Source organism: Sapajus apella, unplaced genomic scaffold (assembly GCF_009761245.1).
Source record: "Sapajus apella isolate SASKATOON/1434 unplaced genomic scaffold, GSC_monkey_1.0 scaffold8, whole genome shotgun sequence".
Classification (NCBI taxonomy): Eukaryota; Metazoa; Chordata; class Mammalia; order Primates; family Cebidae; genus Sapajus; species Sapajus apella.
In genome coordinates, this window is record NW_022436948.1 from 6,512,908 (window position 1) to 6,535,731 (window position 22,824).

At 43.3% G+C, this 22,824-nt stretch overlaps 1 protein-coding gene and 1 non-coding gene across 2 annotated transcripts in view; one reads left to right on the forward strand and one right to left on the reverse strand.

The window, feature by feature from the left end:
• Window positions 1-22,824, reverse strand: part of B3GALT5 (beta-1,3-galactosyltransferase 5) — a 46,514-nt gene that overhangs the window by 15,747 nt on the left and 7,943 nt on the right. The gene's annotated exons all lie outside the window — the stretch shown is intronic.
• LOC116551053 lies at window positions 2,637-2,770 on the forward strand. Its single transcript, XR_004268685.1, has one exon. It is a non-coding gene; the product is annotated as a small nucleolar RNA SNORA48 (small nucleolar RNA).

Here is a 22,824-nt window from a genome sequence, read left to right on the forward strand (position 1 = left end):
TAGCTTGTTATTTAGCCGTTTACAGACATTTTGCGTGAAGAGCGGAGGCTCTAACAAGCCCTGCGTCCCATAGTTTCAGGGTTAGCCTCTAGGAGAGCTGCAGGATGTAGGGGCCATTGACTTAGAAAATGCCAGATGCCTGAAGTTGCTTGCAAGGGAAACAGAATCACACTTCTGGAACACGTGACAGCTTACCTTTCACGCTAGGTAGGCACAGTCATAGTTCTGTAAGGACTATTGAGGGAAGAGAGGTGGCACCTCACCTACAAACTCCATGGAGTATGACCTGTTTTGTTAGTTTAATGGGGAGCTTCTGTCCACACAGCAGAAACTTACCTGGGCCTTTCATGATAACATGTGAGTGAGGCTTGGGAAAAAGGTCCAGCCAGCTCAATCTCCGATCAGCAGTTTTGTTATCTGCTACTCACACTAAAAAGCTGTACAGGGGAAACCGGCTTCGGTCGGCGTGCAAGCCCATCACTCACCTCTCGCCAACACCATCCCTCTCCTAGTCACACACACCACCTCTGAATCAACATGAAACGGGAGAGGTTCCCTTGTCCCCCTCACATGGCATGCGGTGGGGGCTGTGGCTGGCTTCTCCAGCACCCCACTGCTCAAACCTCTAGGGAACATACAGACAGGTAGGCTGGAGGGCAGTGTCTAAGGGTGAATGTTTACAGCTGCAGCTCCAGGGTTCCAGGGTGCTCTTTTAGTTTAACCATCCATAGGCAGCTTGTGTTAGTCAATTCAATTAGACCCCTGCCTTATCAGAAGGGCAGAGGGCTTTCTGTATCCCAGGGTTCTTGCCTTAGAGTACCGGAGAACTGGAGCACACATGGGCTTGGAGAATAAGTGGAAGACGCTCTCAGCAGACGGGGGAGCCAGAAGGGAGATGGTTTTCCCCTGGAGTCAGGCCGCTCAGGAACCTGGGCTCTCCTCCAACTGCCCCCGCCGAACTCCGGCATCGTTCTACCGGTCAGTGGCCTGCGGCGTCCCAGTGCCTGTCGGTGTGCCCCTCCTGACGCCCCGCCGCCCCTGTGTGCCTCCGCTGATACGCTCCTTTCAATGTCCAGCCACCTGCGTGTCTGATTGCTATGGTCTTGGGGTTTTTACAGGCACAAGATCGGGGTATGGCATGCCAGGGTGCTCTTGGGAAATGCAACATTTGGGCAGAAAAACAAAAATGCCTGTCCTCACCTAGGTCCGTGGGCACAAGCCTGGGGGCGGAGCCCTAGCCAGGGACCACACCCTTCCCCCTTCAGTATCATTCAAAGGGACGATGCCCTGCCCTTCCCAGCACTTCTCTTCCCCTCTTCCATATCAAACAGACATTAAAGTGAGAAATGGCCTGGCATGGCGAGGACATCATGACAGGTGAACCCAAAAGGAACGCTCTGACCCTGACTTGCTCCAGAAAACATCCAGCCACAGAAAGCTTCCTGCTCCCGGCCCCAGTAGTGAATAATCCTTCCTCTTTCAAAATGTCCTCAAAGGGCTTACCTGCTCCCTTGCAGCCACACCATGGTCTGCCCAATGTACCCTAAAACCAATTAAGTCTCCTTGCTTCTAAAACTGACACCTTAAGAGAAGCCTTGTCAAGTATTCCCTTTTGATTCTAGAAAACCCACTGTCCTCTCTAGCACCTGTGAGTCCTGCTGCAAGAAAAGCCACAGCAGGTGGGTTCCCTGGTGGCAATTTTATGAATCGATGGCCTTTGTTCCTTTTGTCTCAGATTCACTTTGTCTTTGCAACCACAGCTGGGAGCAGTACTACGAGGTGTTCCCAGGAAATAAACCCTGGGCAGGGCAGCCGTCAAGGAGACACACAGAACAGGGCAGGACTGAGGAACACCCAGGCAGCTGTTTCCTGCACACCACAGGGATGCAGGAAAGATTTTTTTTCATTGAAAACATTGTAAGCCTCAGCTGACTGACATGACAAGAGTTTACACAGTGGTTTCACGGCAGCAGGGGCTGGTCTGGGTGTCAACTTGCACCTGACGGACTTTGGCATGTCAAAATGTCCTCAAAGGACTCACCTGCTCCCTTGCAGCCAAACCATGGTGTCAAAGGGACCATGTCCTTCCCTTCCTAGAACATCTCTTCCCCTCTTTTGTATCAAACAGACATAAAAGTGACAAATGACCAATGTGGCAAGGACATGACAGGTGGACCCAAAAGGAATGCGCACAGATCCTCCATCTTTAGGATTCCCTGTAATGCCTGTCAGATAGGCTGTGGCCCTGCTGGGAGGAAGGGGGCTTTTCTCCTCTCATGGAGCTGCAAGTACAGGAACAGACATCTCCCACCATGACCCTAGAAAGGAAAAGGGAGGAACCAATAGTGCTCCTCGGTTTTAGGACTCGGGAAAAGTCACAGCTTTCCATGTAATTCTTGCGAAATTTAATTCAGAAAGTGCGTGCTGGCCCCATGTGCTCAGCCCTAATAGTAAATGTCCCAGGGGATCAGGAAGAGCACAGTACAGGTCCCCTGTTCTCAAGGGCAGGGTCCCTCCAAAAACACAGATTCTAAGAGGAAGACACTCGCAAGAAACAGTCCAATGAATGAGATAGACAACACGTGGCTCAGTGTAAAAATATGGTGCCACTGTAAAGGCTAAAAAAAAAAAAAATCTGTCCCTGATCTGGGTAGAGTGGCATCTGGTTGGTGGTGCCCATCTCATATCAGCCAGGGACAAAGCAACCCTTGTTCAACCCAGCTTGGCTTTTGATCTGTGCCCATGCCTGGTTCATGCCTTGGACACATAGGTAAAAAATAAATAAATAAATAAACAAACAAACAAACAAACAAAATAAAAAATAAAAATCCATGAGAAACAGCAGATCCCGTCCATCACCACGTTCTGAGCATGCTCTGTGTGCTCTGCTCCCCAGCAGAATCTGGCAACACCAATAAAAAGAATGCCATTTGACCACCACCAAGGCCACACTGGAGATGACCTCAATCTTCCCTCCATAGAAAGGGACTACGTGAGGAGAGTGATCACAGGGTCCTTTCCAGTCCCAGGATCCAGCGATCCTGTAAGGAAGGAAGGACTGGTCAGGCCAAGGACTCTGATGGAAAATGGAATTCATGGACAACAATAGGGTGTGTGCACAGTCCATCAGGAAGACATGCCAGTCCCTATCTAAGCCCCAGGAGCCTGTCTCCTATAAATGCCATCATCTGGGGCTGCCTTGCTGTCCACTGTCCTTTGGGATTTGGCCAGTGGGAAGCAACAACATGGGATCAGAGGACAAGGAACGGGGTCAGGGTTTCTCTTCCCCAGATCCCCCTCTGGCTTCTCCTGGCCAAAGCCACATTTCTCTGCTCAGCTTCTTCCTCACAGCCCCTCCCAGTACAGCTGCAGTTCCACGTCCTCTCTCCAGGCCACAGCACAGTCTCATTGTTATTATCCTGGTTCATCCTGTTAATTTCTAGAGGACGTTAGTATATCAATAATGGAATAACGTCTCTATGTGTCAAGCATTGCATTAAGTTATTTACATGAATTTTCCCAATTAACTTCACAATGATTCCATGTGATATTATCATCCCTGCTCTAAAGAGGAGAAACCAAGGCTTAGCCATATTGAGCAAATTGCCCAATGGTAAACATTCTAGTATTTAAATTCCATGGTTTATGGTGGATCACGTCCACTGATGGAAATTTCAGAAACCTCTCTGTCAGTTCCACAACATAAAATGTCCTATCCTAGTTGTTGGGACAAGAGAAAGCAAATGATATAGTCCCAGCCCTGGCAAAGACTGTAATCTTAAGAGTGTCAGAGGGAATAAAACAGTGATGCAGAGAAGACAGACAAGTAAACTAACAGCACATGCACAGCACTGACAATAGGAGATAAATAAACACAGATCCCAGCATTTGGCCAATTGGTCCCAGGAGACAGGTGACAATTAAGAGCATGGAAGAGGCTGGGTGCAGTAGCTCACGCTTGTAATCCCAGCATTTTGGGAAGCTGAGGTGGGCAGATCACTTGAGGTCAAGAGTTCAAGACCAGCCTGACCAACATGGTAAAACCTCATCTCTACTAAAAAAATACAAAATTAGCCAGAGGTGGTGGTGCATGCCTGCAATCCCAGCTACTTGGGAGACTGAGCCAGAAGAATTGCTTGAACCCAGGAGGCGGGGTTGCAGTGAGTTGAGATTGTGCCATTGCACTACAGCCTGGGCAACAAGAGTGAAATTCCATCTCAAAAATAAAAAAGGCAACTTCTGCCAAAATGGCTGAACAGGAACAGCTCTGGAGCACAGTTCTTAGCGACAGCGACGCAGAAGGCGAGTAATCCCACATTACTAATTGAGGTACCAGGTTCGTCTCAATGGGACTTGTTGGACAGTAGGTATAGCCCAAGGAGGGCAAACCGAGGCAGGGTGGGGTGCTGTTCTGGCTGGGTGTCAGTTCTGGCTGATATCTGGTAGGCACCCTTCTGGGATGAAGCTACCAGAGGAAGCAACAGGCAGCAATCCTTGCTGTTCTGCAGCCCTGGCAGGTGATCCCCAGGCAAGCATGGTCTGGAGTGGACCTCCAGCAGTCCCACAGCAGAAGGGCCTGACTGTTAGAAGGAAAACTAAAATACAGAAAGAAATAGCTTCAACACCAACAGAAAGGCCGTCCACTCAGAGACCCCATCCAAAAGTCATCAACTACAAAGGCCAAAGGTAGATAAATCCAGGAAGATGGGAGGAAACCAGCACAAAAAGGATGAAATCACTAAAAACCAGAATGCCTTTCCTCCTCCAAGGGATCACAACTCCTTACCAGCAAGGGAACAAACTAGATGGAGAATGAGTTTGACGAATTGACAGAAACAGGCTTCAGAAGGTGGGTGATAACAAACTTCTCTGAGCTAAAGGAACATGTTCTAACCCAATGCAAAGAAACTAGAACCTCGAAAAAAGGTTTGACGAAATGCTAACTACAATAACCATCAAGTCTATAAAGGACCTGATGGAGCTGAAAACCACAGCACGAGACCTTCATGAAGCATACACAAGTTGCAACAGCCAAATTGATCACACAGAAGAAAAAATATCAGAGAATGAAGATCAACTCAATGAAATAAAATGAGAAGGCAAGATTAGAGAAAAAAGAACAAAAAGAAATGAACAAAGCCTCCGAGAAATATGGGATTATGTGAAAAGACCTAATTTATGTTTGAATGGTGTACCTGAATGTGACGGGGAGAATGAATCCAAGCTGGAAAACACTCTTCAGGATATCATCCAGGAGAACTTCCCCAACCTAGCAACGCAGTCCAACATCCAAATCCAGGACATACAGAGAACACCTCAAAGATGTTCCTCAAGAAGAGCAACCCCAAGGCACATAATCGTCAGATTCACCAGGGTTGAAATGAATGAAAAAATGCTAAGGGCAGCCAAGTAGAAAGGTTGGGAATCCCATCAGACTCACCACGAATCTCTATGCAGAAACCCTACAAGCCAGAAGAGAGTGGGGGGCAATGAATTCAACATCCTTAAAGAAAATAACTTTCAAACCAGGATCTTATATCCAGCCAAACTAAGCTTCAAAACTGAAGAAAAAATAAAATCCTTTACAGACAAGCAATTGCTGAGAGATTTCATCACCACAAGGCCTGCCTTACAAGAGCTCTTAAAGGAAGCACTAAATATGGAATGGAACAACCAGTACCAGCCACTGCAAAACCATACCAAATGGTAAAGACCATCGACACAATGAAGAAACTGCATCAGCTAATGGGCAAAACAACCAGCTAATATCAAAATGGCAGGATCAAATTCACACATAACAATATTAACCTTAAATGTAAATGAGCTAAATGCCCCTATCAAAACACACAGCGTGGCAAATTGGATAAAAAGTCAAAACCCATCAGTGTGCTGTATTCAGGAAACCCATCTCACATGCAAGGACACTCATAGGCTCAAGATAAAGGGAAGGAGGAAGATTTACCAAGCAAATGGAGAGCAAATAAAAGCAGGAGTTGCAATCCTAGTCTCTGATAAAATACACTTTAAACTAACAAAGATCAAAAGAGACAAAGAAGGACATTACATAATGGTAAAAGGATCAATGCAACAAGAAGAGCTAATGATCCTAAATATATATGCATCCAATACAGGAGCACCCAGATACATAAAGCAAGTTCTTAATGACCTACAAAGAGACTTAGACTCCCACACAATAATAGTGGGAGACTTTAACACTCCACTGTCAATATTAGACAATCAATGAGACAGAAAATTAACAAGGATATCCAGGACTTGAACTCAGATCCGGACCAAGCAAACCTAATAGACATCTACAGAACTCTCTACCCCAAATCCACAGAATATACATTGTTCTCAGAGCCACGTCGCACCTACTCTAAAATTAACCACGTAATTGGAAGTAAATCATTCCTCAGCAAATGCAAAAGAATGGAAATTATAACAACCAGTCTCTCAGACCACAGTGCAATCAAACTAGAACTCAGGATTAAGAAACTCACTCAAACCACACAACTACATGAAAACTGAACAACCTGCTCCTGAATTACTACTGGATAAATAATGAAATGAAGGCAGAAATAAAGATGTTCTTCAAAACCAATGAGAACAAAGACACAATGTACCAGAATCTCTGAGACACATTTAAAGCTGTGTCTAGAGGGAAATTTATAGCACTAAATGCCCACATGAGAAGCAAAGAAAGGTCTAAAATCAACACCCTACTGTCATAATTAAAAGAGCTAAAGGAGCAAGACTGAACAAATTCAAAAGCTAGCAGAAGACAAGAAATAACTAAGATCAGAGTAGACTAAATCAGGAAGAAGCTGAATCCCTGAATGGACCAATAACAGGTCTGAAGTTGAGGCAGCAATTAATAGCCTACCAACCAAAAAAATGTCCAGGTCCAGATGGGTTCACAGCCGATTTCTACCAGACATACAAGGAGGAGCTGGTACCATTCCTTCTGAAATTATCCCAAACAATACAAAAAGAGGGAATCCTCCCTAACTCATTTTTGAGACCAACATCATCCTGATACCAAAACCTGGCAGAGACACAACTAAAAAAGAAAATTTCAGGCCAATATCCATGATGAACATCAATACAAAAATCTTCAATAAAATACTGGCAAATCTGAATGCTACAGCACATCAAAAAGCTTATCCATCACAATCAAGTAGGCTTCATCCCAGGGATGCAAGGCTGGTTCAACATACGCAAATCTACAAACATAATCCATCATGTAAACAGAACCAAGGACAAAAAAAACATGATTATCTCAACAGATGTAGAGAAGGCCTTCGACAAAATTCAACAGCCCTTTATGCTAAAAACTCTTAAACTAGGTATCAGTGGAACATATCTCAAAATAATAAAAGCTATTTATGACAAACCCACAGCCAATATCATACTGAATGGACAAAACTGGAAGTATCCCCTTTGAAAACTGGCGCTAGACAAGGGTGCCCTCTCTCACTATTCCTATTCAACATAGTATTGGAACTTATAGCCAGAGCAATCAGGCAAGAAAAAGAAATAAAGAGTATTCAATTAGGAAAAGAGGAAGTCAAATTGTCTCTATCTGCAGACAACATGATTGTATATTTAGAAGACCCCATCACCTCAGCCCAAAATCTTCCTAAGATGATAAGCAACTTCAGCAAAGTCTCAAGATACAAAATCAATGTGCAAAAATCACAAGCATTTCTATACATCAATAACAGACAAACAGAGAGCCAAATCAAGAGTGAACTCCCATTCACAATTGCCACAAAAAGAATAAAATATCTAGGAATACAATTAACAAGGACGTGAAGGACCTCTTCAAGGAGACACAAACCACTGCTGAAGGAAATAAGAGAGTGCACAAACAGATGGAAAAAACATTCCATGCTCATGGTTAGGAAGAATCAATATGGTGAAAATGGCCTTATTGCCCACAGTAATTTATAGATTCAATGCTATCCCCAACAAGCCACCATTGACTTTCTTCACAGAAATGGGGAAAACCACCTTAAACTTCATATGGAACCAAAAAAGAGCCCACATACCAAAGACAATCCTCAGCAAAAAGAACAAAGCTGGAGGCATCACACTACCTGACTTCAAACTATACTACAAGGCTACAATAATCAAAACAGCATGGTACTGGTACCAAAACAAAGATATAGACCAATGGAACAGAACAGAGGCCCTGGAAGTAAAGCCACACACCTACAACCATCTGATCTTTGACAAACCTGACAAAAACAAGCATTGGGGAAAGGAGTCCCTGTTTAATAAATGGTGTTGGGAAAACTGGCTAGCCATGTGCAGAAAGCTGAAACTGGACCCCTTCCTGACACCTTACACTAAAATTAACTCCAGATGGATTAGAGATTTAAACATAAGACCTAACACCATAAAAACCCTAGAGGAAAACCTAGGCAATACCATTCAGAACATTGGCATAGGCAAGGACTGCATGACTAAAACACCAAAAGCAATGGCAACAAAAGCCAAAATAGACAAATAGGATCTAATTAAACTTAAGAGCTTCTGCACAGCAAAAGAATCATTAGAGTGAACTGGTAACCAACAGAATGGAAAAATTTTTTTTGCAAGCTACCCATTTGACAAAGGGCTAATATCCAGAATCTATAAAGAACTAAAACAAACATACAAGAAAAAAACAAACGACCCCATCAAAAAGTGGGCAAAGGATATGAACAGACACTTTCCAAAAGAAGACACTTATGCGGCCAACAAACATATGAAAATATGCTCATCAGCCAGGTGCGGTCGGTGGCTCATGCCTGTAATCACGGCACTTTGGGAGGCTGATGCAGGAGGATCACAAGGTCAAGAGATCAAGACCATCCTGGCCAACATGGTGAAACCCCATCTCTACTAAGTACAAAAATTAGCTGGGAGTGGTGGCGCATGCCTGTAGTCCCAGCTACCTGAGAGGCTGAGGCAAGAGAATTGCTTGAACCTGGGAGGCAGAGGTTGCAGTGAGCCAAGATCGTGCCACTGCACTCCAGCCTGGTGCCTGGCAACCAAGCAAAACTCTATCTCCATCAATCAATCAATCAATCAATGAAAAGAAAAGAAAATATGCTCATCATCACTGGTCATTAGAGAAATACAAATCAAAACCACATTGAGATACCACCTCATGCCAGTTAGAAGAAAGATCATTAAAAAATATGGAGATAAACGATGCTGGAGAGGATGCAGAGAAATAGGAACACTTTTATACTGTTGCTGGGAGTGTAAATTCGTTCAACCATGTGGAAGACGGTGGGGCGATTCCTCAAGGATCTAGACCCAGAAATACCATTTGACCCAGCAATCCCATTACTGGGTATATACCCAAAGGAGTATAAATCATTCTACTATAAAGACACATGCACATGTATGTTCACTGCAGCACTATTTACAATAGGAAAGACTTGGAACCAATCCAAATGCCCATCAATGATAGACTCCATAAAGAAAATGTGGCACATGTACACCATGGAATACTATGTAACCATAGAAAAGGATGAGTTCATGTCCTTTGCAGGGACATGGATGAAGCCATAAACCATCATTCTCAGCAAACTGACACAAGAACAGAAAACAAAACACCGCATGTTCTCACTCATAAGTGGGTGTTGAACAATGAGAACACACGGACACAGGGAGGGGAACATCAGACACTGGGGTCCATTGTGGGGTGGGGGGATAGAGGGATAGCAGGAGGTATGGAGATTGGGGAGGGATAACATTAGGAGAAATGCATAATGTAGGAGACAGAAGTAAGGTGCAGCAAACCACCATGGCATGTGTATACCTATGTAACAATCCTGCAAGACCTGCACAGGTACCCCAGAACTTAAAGTAAAATAAAATAAAAATAATGAACATTTTAACTTTGTTTTAAAAAAGAAAAAAGCATGGAAGATAATGCCTATTCAGAAAGTAGTACAGACACAATAAGAAACCATGAATGTCCAGGCATGTAACTTAAAAGCATCCGTGATTTGTCAATAAGGCAGAAGAGACTCTTTTAGAAGCAGCCATCCCTCCATATACTCATCTTACTCACACACCTTCACTATCCATGGCGCATTTTGCCCTCAACCTGCTATTTCCTCTGCTTGTGGGAAAAATCCACGGATTTTACCACACACAGCTATCTCTCAACTCTAACAAAAGATGACCCCCAAAATCTACAAACAAGCAAAAAGCCAAATCCAAATATCAACACAGGTCGCACAGGCAGACCCGCTCTTGAGAGGCTGCCATTGTTAACTGCAATCATTGCCTTTTATCTTATGCTACCTTGTCTTTTGGATTGTGGACTTTCGGGGGCCCTCAAATTTCATTGCAGATGGCGTGGTAGAACATTCTGATTTCACAGTGGGACCTTCCTGTAAAAAGTGGGTGATTTCTACCTTGAGGTGACACATACTTTCTTATACTGGCTGTTTTCTTCTCTAGGGTGATCACAGAGCTTCCTCTGCCCTGCCATAACGCGTTGTCTCTGGGAAAACGGGAAGATTTTACTGCCCCAACATGAACAGGGAATGTGCTTTGAGTTGTTTTTCTAATCGAAATAGAGCAAACATCATGACTTCTGTTCCTCGGGTTCAAGATCACTCGGCCTGGCCTGAAGCAGATTCTTACATCCAGACTCCAAGCAACACTTTGAGGCCAAGATGTTTGGCCAGGACCAGAGAACCAGACACTGACTGGGGAGGGTTCAGGCCCCCTGCGGCACCTGCAGGGATGCAAACGCTGGCCTGTACAGGTCTCGAAAGACTCCACTCAAACCGCTGAGACTATATAACCTAGACCATCATTTATAGATGTGAGCGATCCACAGCAAAACAGTAGACATATGAAGAGAGTTAGCAACTAGAAGGAAGAAGGGGGCAGAGTGAGACAACCAGCACCACAAATCATGGGCACAAAAGTGGGCTGAATGCAAGAAACGAGAGGTGTGGCAGGCCTCATCAGCTGCCAACTTTTTCCCACCTCTGAAGGTGGATTGGGGCATGGGAGCAGGTCTGACACGTGGGCTGTGGGAGGCCATTTCCCTCCCACTCCACCCTAGGAAAACACACACCCTATTCCTTCCCCACCATCCTGTTTCTGAGGATGGAACTGAGAAATAGTTCCTCTACTTCTTAGGGAAGGAACTGAGTATAATTTTTTCAAATTCTGCATCATGATCCACTACTGCATCACGAAGTCAATTTAATAAGACCCAATGTTGAAAAGAAAACAGAATTGGGTAGAATAAAATATTAGAAGGCACAGGGAATAGTCAAGGAAAGTACTGTTTGGTGGGTCATATGTGTGTACTGAGTCATCAGGTAAACAGAATTTACTGTGGTCCCAAGGAGTTTAAAAGCCACTGACTCAGAAGGAGAGCTGTGTAGTCAGTCATCCACAAATACAGAGACCGACACCAGTGCTTAGAGCTCCGTCACTTACCCCATCCTTGCCATTTGACTTTAATCAGCTTTCTTAAACCCCTCTGAAGCCTTTGTTTCTTCAAACACAAAATAAGTTACACAATAATGAAGCCCAGGACTGTCAGGTCAAAATAAACTAAATATATGTGAAAGCAATTGCACAATAGAAAGAACCTTGCCAATGTTAATAGCTGTCACCTTAAATCCATGTCTTTGCACAACCTGAACATTGGTTCTGGAATTAAAAGCTTCATTCTCTGTGGAAGGAATTTTAAAAATTGTTAGGAGAAACCTGAGTCACTGAAAAGCACTGGCTTCATCCAGGGGAATGCAAGGGTAAGTTTACAAAGAAAGAGTTTAGGAAATGTCTTTGTAGTCAATGCACTTAAGAAAGCAAATTGTCACATCACGCCTTAAAAGCCCATTTCACAGTGGCCATTCATGTATAAGTATTGTGCCAGTTACAAATATTCTCACCCAAATGGTAGTTCAGGCCTTGTCAATGTGCCTCCATAGCAATATTCTGTTAACCATCTTATACATCCAAGTGTCACGTAAGTACAGAACCAAGGAAAATGAACATCATTACATATGACCATTTCATTGACTTAAACTGACTCTTCCCTTGGAACTCAGGAACACCTATTACAGTGGTGATGAGTAATGTTGTGATACCCCTAGTTTTCGGATTTCCTTGTTACCAAGGGATTATAGTATAAGACTAGAGGTCAAAGCAGACCTTTGTGGTCCTCACGCATTGGATGAAACTACCTGTCTACATCCTTTTGCCCCTCTAGATGAACCACAGCCACCATTTCCCTGCTCCCAGATCTAAATTGCTTGGCCTTCTATTAGAAGAGTACAATCATCATTTTCCAATGGAGATCTTCAGGTCAGGAAAAAATTCGCATGAGAATGATGGGATATTTCAACTGCCTGGCTACAGTCCCAGGACTCACAGAAACCCCAGGACCTAGCTCAGTGGGCAGGAAGTAGGAAGAGATACACAAAGGTTTGTTGAATAAATCATCTAAAATGTATAATCTGGATCAAGTGCATAACCGTAAAACAAAAGCTACTTTCTCCCTGCATCACCAGGCTCCAACACTCTTGGCTCATTCCTTCCTCTCAAGGGCACCCACATTCACACCCCCATACCTGCCACCAAAGTGACCCAAAAGGATTTTCAAGCCACTGTAGTAGGAAATGTCCACATTCCAACATCCAGACTTCCAGCCTGATGAGACTGTAGCTACCTTCTTCAAGAGGTCCAATGGATGAAGCGCCAATGCAAATTAATAATGAGGGATGCAAATGGTATTGATTTTTCTGTTAAAATGAGGGCCATTTCCTTTATAAATTTCTATGCTGTTATCACAAAACAAAATTTCACCATCAAAAAACATTAACAGATCCTACCTCAATTACCTGGCATCTCCTAATCAGCCTCTTATTTTCTTTCCCTTTCAAATCAAGCTTCTGCAACAGAGAACCTGTACTTAGTGCTTGCAGTGCCTCACCCACCAAGTAATTAATCCTCAATCCACCACACTCGGGCCTCCACTCCCACTGCTTATCTGAACATACCGAAGGTCACCTATAGCCTACTTGGGGCCAGAAAATAGTTAACATAGGAATACTCATATTCCTTTCCCTAGTCTCCCAAAAGTGCTTTTACCAGCTTGTACCTTTTGCAGATTACCATAAAGGATAAGGGAAGAATTAGGAAATGCTGGAACAGACAGACAGTTACTAGTAGAATAGAACCGGATGGACATGGAAATAAGAGGTGTCAGAACAAAGAAAAAGGCCAGTGAGGTCTTGATTGAAGGGACTTTTGGAGAATTTGGAGAAAGGAGGAAGGAAAATATGAAAGGCAGCAGACAGAGACAGAGAGCATCTGAAATAGAGAAGATGTAAAGTTTCACTGGGCGTTTAGAACAGAATCCATCTTTGGTGTTCTTTGAAAATTTTCAGTAAAGATGCAAATTGCTTTTTGGATATCAGACTGGTGATATACATCAAGTGAGTCTTTGACAGACAGAATGTCACAGGCCCCTCAACTTTACAAGGGCTTCGTCTTTCGTGACCTACTTGTGATGCTGGTTGTTTCTGTACACGCTTTTCTTCTTGTAATGGTCAAAGTCCCTTCTACAGTGCACTCATTTCTGTTTCTCCTCTGCTCTCTCTGGCTTTTCACCAAGAGTGTCCTTCATGAGCCCGTCTTCCTCTTCCTGCCTCTACAATGCAGGTGTGTTTCACCCTCTCTTCTTGCTTGGCATTGTCTCCTTCATCTACTTGCATGGTTACACACAAAATAATCCCCACATCCATCTGTCCTTCCACACTTTCAGCATAAGCTACACATTTATAGATCCAAATGTTAACTGGGCCTCCCACAGACATCTCAAATTCTATTCCTCCTTTTGAGCTGAAGGGCCATAGAGTTCACTCAGTGATACAAGCAACAGACTCAATCCTATTCCATCACCTTATCTAATGGTCTGCCCAGCTCCATGCCAGCCACCAGGCCATCAGGCAGAAATTCTCAAAACCACAAGTCCAATCGTTTCACGCCAACACTTGAAACCTCACAGTGGCAGTCCATCACCTCCCAGTGAATGCTACACTCCCCTTGTGAGATGGCTTCAAGTCCTGTGAACATACCCTTTCTTGTCAGATCTCCACGCTGTGCTTTCTGTCCAGACTGCCCTGGAACTCCTCTTAATGCTTTCATATGCAGCCCAAACGTAGCCCCTCAGTGACACTTCCCTGACATCTCCCCTAAAAAGTAGGCTTGGCTGGGCACTGTGCTCACATCTATAATCCCAGCACTGTGGGAGGCCGAGGCGGGTGGATCACCTGCAGTCAGGAGTTCAAAACCATCCTGACCAACATGGAGAAACTCCGTCTCTACTAAAAATGTAAAATATTAGCTAGGCATGGTGGTGCATGCCTGTAATCCCAGCTACTCAGGAGGCTGAGGTAGGAGAATCACTTGAACCCAGAAGGCAGAGGTTGCAGTGAGCCGAGATCATGCCGTTGCACTCCAGCCCATGGAACAAGAGTGAAACTCCATCTCAAAAAAAAAAAGTAGGCTTCACCAGCATCCCCTTTCTTGGTACCAACACTATTCCTCACACATGCTTTCACATAGCTCTGCCATATTCTAGTCATTAATTTATGTCTCTCTACCTCTTTACTGAAAATGACTTGGATGCAGAAAATATTTTAGCATATCTGTTTAAATCCAAGTACCTCATGCATGTTACATCATAGATCCTCAATAAACATTTACTTCCTAAATAAACATCAGCTTCCTAAAGTGAGTTAATAAATCTTTACTATTATAGGTTGATTTGTGTTCCCTTAAAATTTATGTGCTGGAGCCCTAACCCCAATACCTCAAAATGTGGCCTTATTTGGAAATAGGATCTTTGCAGATATAAATGATTAAGAGGAAGTCATACTGAAGGAGTGTGGCTCCCTAATACAATATGCCTGCTGTCCTTATAATGAGGGGAAATTTGGACACAGACAGGCACACGCAGAGAACATCAAGTAAAGATGAAGGCGGAGATGCTTCCACAAGCCACAGATCATCAAATATTGCCATTAACCAGCAGAAGCCAGAAGAGACGCATCTAACAGATTCTTCTTCAACGCCCTCAGAAGAGCCCACCCCACTAACACCTTCCTTTTAGACTTCTGGCCTCCAGAACCGTGAGACTATACATTTGTGTTATTGAAGACTTTCAGTTTGTGCTGCTTTGCTATGCCAGCCCTACCACATTAATACATTTACTAAATGAAAACAATTACTCAATGCAGTTAATGCCTGAATATTTGCAACGTGCCTTCTCCGTACTTTGCTAAGCAGCAAATGCAATAATAGCAACATCAGATGGCATCGTGCCCCAAGACCATCTCATTCATTCCATCAGTGCATGCTTCCGCTCTTCTCTAGCAATATTTTGAAAGGAAAAAAATTTTTTTCACATACTTTTTTCCCCAATCGGTTTTTATTTCTGCCTGGCAAATACTCTTCAAGCAGAGACAGTTATCAGAGGAGACAAATGGTGGAACGAAAGGCCTGAAGGCTGCTGGGGAAATTGCCACTGAGCTGAGCCCCACCCCACCCTTTGGTATTCCTGCCTCACCTTAGCTCCCCAAGGCCTTCTCTCCTCTGGTCACCACTCGGAAATTCAGAAATCCAGCTTTTCAGCAAATGCACGAAAACTACCTCCACTGAAACCAAAGGAGTTTAGCCCCACTCAGTTTAACGTGAAGGAAAACACTGACAAGTAAATGACATCCCGGAGTCAAGTGCAAGCCATCTCCTGGTGTCTTTCACTGTTTCTCACTTGAAAGCATAGGCCCAGCACAGATGCCATGGGTTGATGGAGGAAGCCAGCAGTGTGTGAGAGAATGCACTCACCTGAGTCATGGATTCCAAGCAGTTCTGAGTGAGTCGCTGTAATGGGAGAGGCGGAAGAGCGTGGCCAGGAGTGTCAAAGGGGATACTGAGAGACCCAAGACTCCGACGCCCAGAAAACCCCCTCCAATATTTGAGTTTCTTGCAGAATCTGCTTCCAGGCTCACTCACATTCGCTTCGCTCCAAATCTGGCTGCCAATACATAACGTTTACTAAAGATAACTTTGGCAGGAAAACCACAGATTTTAACGTGAAGTGATTCACAGCTAAAATGTCACTTTTTTAAAGCTCATTAAGATTGTTAAACATTGATGGGTTTGTTAGAGAGGTCTCCTGTTCCATTTAAAACACTTCAGTTTTTTCACAGGTATCCGGCTTTGAGTGTGGAGTCCCAGAATACACTGGGACCATTTTCCCACGAAACCAAAACTAGTCATTTGTTCTAAAAATTTTATTGAGAATATATATATTCTATTTAAATTTTCAAAATCAGCTGGAAAAAATTCAAGCTTATACTAAAATGAGTGACTTATAAGCACCATTTTCAAATACTAAACATTTTCATTTTAAACCAGCATTACTGGTTTTACAACTATATGTGCTTCTGCACATCAGTGTAACTGTCCACAGATTTAAGAGAAAAACAGGCCAGGCATGGTGGCTCATGCCTGTAATCCAAGCACTTTGGAGGCCAAGGCGGGCAGATCACCTGAGGTCGGGAGTTCAAGAAAAACAATAGGCCATTTATACTAGTCACAAAACAATAAAACCAGGAATTAACACTAAGTTTAATAAAGATCATTTAAAAATTCCAACCACTTAGAAATAAAGAAAATTAACTATGAGGTCAAAGGAGAAATTGTATGTGCAGTAACAGATTATTCATAAAACAAAACTAATGAGAACACTATATATGACTCCTTTACTGCATTCAAAGTTGCTTTAGCCTTAAGCATGTTCATTATGAAAGAAAGAAAAAGACGAAGCTCTCAAAGAATTTAGAAAACAAATTGTAAAAAGTTATAGCAAGTTATAAAAAGTTTTATAGAAAATAGCAGGAATAAGGGCCGGGCGCGGTGGCTCATGCCTGTAATCCCAGCACTTTGGGAGGCCGAGGCGGGTGGATCACGAGGTCAAGAGATCGAGACCATCCTGGTCAACATGGTGAAACCCCGTCTCTACTAAAACTACAAAAAATTAGCTGGGCATGGTGGCACGTGCCTGTAATCCCAGCTACTCAGGAGGCTGAGGCAGGAGAATTGCCTGAACCCAGGAGGCGGAGGCTGCGGTGAGCTGAGATCGCGCCATTGCACTCCAGCCTGGGTAACGAGAGCGAAACTCCGTTTCAAAAAAAAAGAAAATAGCAGGAATAATAAAAGCAGGATTGAATTAATTCAAATATTAAAACCTAAAATTACTGATACATATGTATACCCACTCTAAAATGGATTAAGCTCCTGTGTATCTAAACAGTGTAGAAAAGAGAAAAGAACAGGAAAAATGAGAAATGGACAACATGAAACGGTACATGTGGAATGTAATCAAGATGTTAAGGCTGGGCACAGTGGCTCACGCTTGTAATCCTAACACTTTGGGAGGCCAAGGCCAGTGAATCACTTGAGGTCAGGGGTTCAAGACCAGCCTGGCCAACATGGTAAAACCGTCTCTACCAAAAACATAAAAATTAGTCAGGTGGGGTGGCATGGGCCTGTAGACCCAACTACTCAGGAGGCTGAGGCAGGGAGAACTGCTTGAACCTGGGAGGTGGAGGTTGCAGTGAGCCAAGATCACACCACTGCACTCCAACCTGGGCAACACAGTAAGATTCCATCTCAAAATGTGTGTGTGTGTGTGTGTGTGTGTGTGTGTGTGTGTGTGTGTGTGTGTGTTAAGAGTTCTGCATATGGAATCCAAGGTAACTGGGTGGAACCTCAAATCAGCCCCTTTTTAGTTACAAGACTCTAGGTACAGTTAACCTCTTAAGATTTGATTTTCTCTAAAAATGAGAATGGAAAAGTAAAATGAGAAAATACTACTAACTGCTTCCTAAAGAGTTGTGAAAATCAAATAAGTACTTCCAAGAACCCAGGGACTAGTAAGCACTCGGGTCATCATCTAGACCATTCTAAAGACTTACATCTGCTCAAGATATAATCCCTTTGACATGACCCCATTAGATCCCCTGTACAGGGTGACATTTGTGATTTCATCTTCAAAGCAATGTAATCCACAGAAACTGGTGAAAGGTCAAGTTCTTCCATCTCTGCAGCAGCCCTGCCACGGTTGTGTATGAGCCAGTGGCAGCTGATGTCGAGTGATGTGACTGGGATCAAAATGTCCTCCAGGGAATATGTCCTTAGGCACTGTTTTGTGCTACAACAAGCCTCCCACTAAAATGTTGAGAGAGCATCTTAAGTGGGTCCTAAAACATGTGCATGTGGACGTAGAGAGTGGAATGAGAGACAGTGGAGAACTTGGAAGGGTGGGGGTGAATGAGAAATGACTTAACAGGTCCCAAATGTGTTATTCGGGTGACAGATACCCGCTCCAAAAGCCCTGACTAGACCACTACAGAATCTATGCATATATAGAAATTGCACTTGTACCCCATAAGTTTATACAACTCACTGTTTGGTTTTTTTTTTTAATTTTAAAAAGGGATTACAGTTTTATGTTGATTTCTCCATCTTTTCACCCATTTGGTCCATCATTTCCCTAATTAACGTATTTATAATAATGATTTTGAAGTCTTTGTCTGCTAATTCCAAAAGACTACCTGTCAAGTAGCTAGGAAGATGTATCATCTTCTAGCATTTAGATATCCTAGCACCTCTGCACTCTATGCTTTCTTATATCTTAAATAAACAAACATACATAAGTAAGAAATGAATAAACAGAACGTAGAGAGAGGACTTGGTTGGAATCTCCTGTGTAAAGAGGAACATTGAAATGGCACGAATGGGAAAATGTCTAGGAGCAGTACAAGAAACAGCAAAGAACAGAATTTAGAAAACAAAACGCAGGGGGGGTGGAGATGAAAAGGGGTTGACTGAATACGTGAGAAAAACCAGCTTAATGACCCCAACAGTGGCTAACCTTGTTCACACTTCCCCTCTGCCAGCACTGTTCTAAATACTTTTAATGTGATTTCCCACTGAATCCTCACCACCAGCCGCAAGGTGGGTGCTAATGTCCTCTTTCACCAAGGAGAAACCCCACAGGGTGACTTTACCAGCTTGTGTCCAAGAGGGAGTCCATGGGGAATGATAGCATATGAAGCCAGGTAACCACACCCCAAAGTCTGTACCCCAAACCCTCCTGCTCATTCCCCTTCATGGCATCACAGGGAAGTGTTGCAGAGACCAAAGGAGCCTCAAGAAGAAAGGGCAGTCACCAGTGTCAATTCTACAGGATATCTGGGAGCCAGAAGCCTCGAACTTCCAAAATGCAACTTCAGCCAAGCTACCATGGCTAAATCAGAAGGCAGATGGCAATCCTTGAAAAGGAAGGTGTCATGGCAGTTGGCTTCAATAAAATCTGCCCCTCCACAGTACCAACAGCTGAAAAGAAGAAAGCCCGTGATATGGAATGTGGGAAGAGGTGGGAAGGAATGAGCTGTTAGGTCCAGCCTGAGAACAGGACAAGCTAGGAACGTAAGAAATGATGACTGCTGGAGAAGTATGATGCGGCTAGGAAAGTAGAAGAGAAATGAATGCCAGCCAGCATCTTCCCAGAAGTCAAGTTCATGACAGTAGGAGCATCATATCTGTTAAGAATTAGGAGTTTGTCAACAACAACAACAAAAAGCCAATTTAAAAAGGGGCAAAGGACTCGAATAGACATCTCTCCAAAGAAGATACACAGATGGCCATACGCTCATGAAAAGATACTCCACATCACCAACCGCAGGGAAGCGCAAATCTCAACCACAATGAGACACCACTTCACACCTACTAGGATAGCAATTATTTACAACAACAACAAAAAAAAAAAAAAAAAAAAAAAAACAGAAAATAACAAATGTTGGTGAGAATGTAGAGTAACTGGAGCCACTGTGCACTGCTGGCAGGAATATAAAATGGTGTAGCCACTGTGGAAAATGATATCACCATTCCTCAAAAAACTTAAAACAAAATTACTATATAATCCAGCAATTCCACTTCCATGCATATGCCCAAAAGAAATGAAAGCAGAGGCTCAGACAAATACTTGTACACCCATGTTCATAGTGGCATTACTCATAACAGTCAAAAGCTGAAAGCAACCCAAGTGTTGATGAATAAATAAAATGCTGTATATACACACAGTGAAATATTATTCTGCCCTAAAAAGGAAGGAAATTCTGTCACATGCTCCAATATGGATGAATCTTGAAGGCATGCTACATGGAATGAAATAAACTAGACACAATAGGACAAACACTGCATGGTTTCACTTATATGAGGTACCTAGAGTAGCAAAATCCATAGAAATAGGAAATAGAATGGGGGTTGCCAGAGGCTGGGGGTAGGGAGAAGAAATGACTGATAATAGGTACAAGGTTTCCTCAGGGATAATGAAAATGTCCTGAAGCTAGACGGTGGTGAAGGTCACACAATACTGTGTATGGACAAAACGCCACAAAACAGTCGTTAAAATGGTACATTTAAATTATGTCTATTGTACCACAATTTTTAAAGAGTTAGGGCTTTGCTCGGCCGGGCGCAGTGGCTCAAGTCTGTAATCCCAACACTTTAGGAGGCCAAGGCAGGCAGATCGTGAGGTCAGGAGTTTGAGACCAGCCTGGCCAATATGATGGCACTGTGTCTCTACTAAAAATACAAAAATTAGCCAGGCTTGGTGGCACGCACCTGTAGTCCCAGCAACTTGGGAGGCTGAGAAAGAAGAATCGCTTGAACCTGGGAGGCGGAGGTTGCAGTGAGCCAAGATCATGCCACTGCACTCCAGCCTGGGCAACAGCACAAGACTCTGTCTCAAAAAAAAAAAAAAAAAAGCTAGGAGTTCACTGAATTGTAAGCTTTACAGATGACATGTATGATATTGATTATACCCCCAAAAAACTATGAATAAAAGAAAGAAAAAATCAAGAGCTGAAGGGAAGCCAAGACTAGGCTAGAGGGAACATGGGGTTCTCTTTGTAGGTGGAGGCAGAGTTTCCCTAACCGTGCCCCTTCAAACATCAAGAGTGCCTGTGTGTGTCCCTGCAGGGGTGAGAGGAAGGTAGGATTGCAAGCTGGGAAACCACTGGATTAAACAAAATGTCGACAGGTTTCTTTGCTGAGGACTTTTTGGAAACCTTCCAAAATTAATGTGCAGAATGAATCTCAAAAAGGAGATTCACAGGCAAGATTGCCCAAATTTATTTGAAACTAATAAATTTCTGCAAATGCCTGCAAACAGTTGGTAGAAGGAAAGGGGAAAAAAAGCAAGCAACCCCTAATGTAGCTAGGTTAGGCGAAAAGAATTCACGCTTGTGAGGAACACACTCCATGAACTAACAAGGAAATCATATAAATAAAAGATGAACCGAGTGGGGTTGCAGCCAGGTCAACCGAGGTGGTCAGCAGGCCAGGTAGAGCCATCAGGCTCTGTGAATCAGAACGAATGATCGCACATGAAAACTGCTTTCTAACTCCATCACTCTTCCCTAACCATTTGGCATGATCATGTTTCATTAGCCTGGAAAAACTCCCCCTTCTACCTGATGGAATAACACACACAAACCACTTGGCTTTTTGTGCCATAGGCTGCTACAGACATCAATGAAAGAGCTTCTTTCAGACATGTGTTAAGTAGCATGCATTAAAAGTCACTAAAACAGGAAACTGAAAAAGTACATGTGTGATATTGGACGTAAGTGTTACGCCATAGTCTACAACGTGGAGTTGAGAACCGTCAAAGAAGAACCCAGAGAAAAATCCTCCTTTTCCATGTAGTTTAGTCATCCTTCATACAAATGATTTTCTCCCTGGGAAGGAGTCAGATCGTAAACTGAGTCTCAGAGTAGAAGCACAAACAGGATTTTCAAGAAAGTGAGATGGAGAGAAAAAAAAAAAAAAACTATTGCCCTGGAAGGGTAATTTTATTTAAGTAAACTGAGTACCTAACAACTAGAAAAGAGGTAATTTGGGCATTTTTATCCCTGAAGAAGCCAAATTCTGAAAAATCCAAATTCAGTGATTTATGGATTCTCCAGAAAACCTTTGAGAGTTCACTGCACAGCATCCACGACAGGCTGTACAGACCGTCTACCACCATCCTTCTATCAGCACCTCCACCTCAATAAAACCAGCTCTCTACTATGTGCCTTTTTCAAATTTCTCAATTCCTTCATTTATGCCCAATTATAATATGCACCTGTTTCTCTTCAAAGCTTCCAGACACCTGGGCATTGTGCCAGACTGCCTACAAAACCGAGCCATTGAACACCCACTCCAAGCAACTGTTGATGAGTGGAATAACATTCACAACTATCATTGCTCAAATGTGTAACAGCACCTAGAAGCATTTGTTTCTCTACTTTGTCCATGCTGAAACGAAAAAAGTAAGTTCAGATTGGCCAAAGATATAAAAGCAGCACCCAAACAAAGACACACAACTTTTGGCACACTCCTTGAAAGTCGTGGCCAGGAAAAAGACACTGAAAACACCAGAATTTAATGTATCTTTCATGCGGGGAGCGAACACAAGAAAGGGGTGAGGAATTGAAATTCATCAGTCTCATTAACAGTTTCCCTTCCAACTTGGAGAAAGGTAAACAGAGGTGGTGAAGAGGAAACTTAAGAAAAATGATCCTATAGAGATAAATGAGGAAAAAACCTCCAGAGTTCCCATTCCACTTTTCACAGAAAGAAGGATGGCTGTGACTGAAAGGAGAATCATTCTCCCTCCCGAGAGATGACTGTCTAAAGTAAAAACCAGGACTTATCAGACAGACAAAG